The following is a 2,453-nucleotide window of genomic DNA, read 5'->3' as shown; positions in this document are numbered from 1 at the left end:
TGAAATACTTAGATCCGAGTTCAATTTGGTCCAACAAAATCCAGACACGAACACATTGAGTTTTTTATTTCTTCGCGAACTTCAAATTGAACTTATGACTGGCCTATTAGATCTTGGGCCAAGTTGAACCCGAAACACAAGTCGTGAACCATCTAGCAAAAAAAAAAGTCGTGAACCATTTGCTTACACTTTTGAAGTTCATGTATGAAAATGTTCCCACCAAGCAAACACACCGCGGTTACTTTCTTTTTTCTTTGAGAACTCTCACTGTTCTTACCTACTTATTATAGCCGTCTCTCCATTGCAAAAGAAAAATTATAACTATCTTTATCAGATTTATGTGGAGTTTTGAGTTTTTTACATATCAATCCCATCAACATGAGACATACGCACGAAGCGTTGGCTCTGTGCTATTCCTTTTAGACAAGGCTGATTGTCGACGAAGAAGATTTTGGTACCCTCAATAATTTGCATATATTTCGTGCTATTGCTTTTACTGGGCCATCTATTCTTGATCTTTAAAAAAAGAATAACCCTCGGCCTCTACATCAAGCGATACAAACAACCATTTTTATTAATTATTAAGTAGAGTACACATAGAAGGCAACTAAAGCCCAAACCTTTACAAGAAACAGACACCTATGACTAAGTCGACTTCTTCCGCTTCAATGCCTCCAAGAAAGAATAAACACCCTTGTGCCATCATCACGTCCGACCAGAGTGGCCTAGACAGGGATCTGCACTAACCATTGTATTAGCACGAGTGGTGACACTTTGTGTTTCAGTAGTACAACTTTGAGCTGCTTGGGTGATACAACTGATTGCAGAATTCACCATTCCTTGGTTGTTTGAGATTTTTGCTCGAGTTGGAGGCAGGAAGACTGAGGCCAGCCGCGATGTCCCGATGGTGTCGCCTGTGAGTAAGAGGAATAGGGTTGACAAGTTTAGTTGGAGACAGGACGCAATCTTAAATGTATTGTAGTGGAACAAGCCCGTTTAGTCTAAATGGCACTGCAGTTAGTGCAGACCATGTTGCACATGTCTGCTTTCTTTTATTTTCTAAGAATTTAATTATTCGAGCGTTCTAAATATCATACATAAAACTACAATAACTTACTTCGAAAATTGTTCTATTAATTTTTAAAAATATTCAGGTATTTTTTACAAAACATCCTATTAATAAAACAGTATTTCTGATTATAATTTTTTTGCATAGTTTAGAATAATACAAATATTTTCTAAAATACAGTTCATAAATCTTATTTTAGTTACGCAAGCATTTCAATAATTAAATGCACATTTTTTAATATTGTTTAATAATTTTGTTAACAATTTGAAAATATTCATAAATATGATTATTTTTAATAAATATTCACTCCTGGCTATATTTTAATTATAATAAAATTATGAATATATGATGTGTTTGGAGGTTGAATATTAATAAATATGTTTCTTTTAATAATTTTGTATAATTTCAACATAAGCCAGGAGTGTATAATTCTTTTCTCATTTATTAGAAAATTTAAATATTTTTATATTTGTTTTTCACTTACTAAACAATTGATATTTTTTATTTACCAAACGCTTTAAATATAATCCACATGTAACTAACTGCATATTTTTTCTAAGAATTATTGCATTTGTCTGTATAATATTTATAAAGCACATGAATATTTAAAATATATTTTATTGCCTTGATTAGAATGTACAATTTTTTTTCAAATTTCTAAACAAAACTAACATGCGCAAAATGGGCTGCACTGGCTGCAGCCCATTAAAACCACGAACGTGTCTCCTATAACCTAATAAAAAGGATCGTTATCTTTTGAGATCTACTCTCTCCGTTTCTAAATATTTGTCTTTTTAGAAATTTCAATAAGTTACTACATACGGAGCAAAATGAATGAATCTACACTTTAAAATATGTCTATGTACATCCATATGTGATAGTCCATTTGAAACTCTAGAAACACAAATATTTAGGAACCGAGGGAGTACAAGGAAAGTAATTAGCCTTTTTCTAGGAAAAAAAGTAATTAGCCTAAAAAACAAGAAAAGTAATTGCTGTGTGGCCAGCATTGCGTGCTCGCTAGCGCGAGGTCTCACGTTCGATGTCCCCGCGCTCCACCATTTTATTCAGCTCACAATATTCCCATGGTGCTGACAGGTGGGACCATGGGTCATAGAGAGAGCGATATGCAAGCCGTCATTGCTAACCAAAATACGGTGCCATGCAGTGTATTTTATACATCTACTTAATGGGATTAGCACTGTGTTGCACGCTGATGCTAAGTTTTAGAACCAGTTCGCCTTATTTTTTAATTTTAGGTCTTAAAGTAAACATCAATCGCAAGTTTAAACACAACGGGTGTATTTACATCTAAAATCTCACTTTAGCTCAATTTCTTGCCTGTGTTTTTCGATTGTCCCACGTTTCACTAACTTGTTTGAGA

Source organism: Triticum dicoccoides, chromosome 4A (genome assembly GCF_002162155.2).
Source record: "Triticum dicoccoides isolate Atlit2015 ecotype Zavitan chromosome 4A, WEW_v2.0, whole genome shotgun sequence".
NCBI classification, from domain to species: Eukaryota; Viridiplantae; Streptophyta; class Magnoliopsida; order Poales; family Poaceae; genus Triticum; species Triticum dicoccoides.
This window is presented reverse-complemented; position numbering follows the sequence as displayed.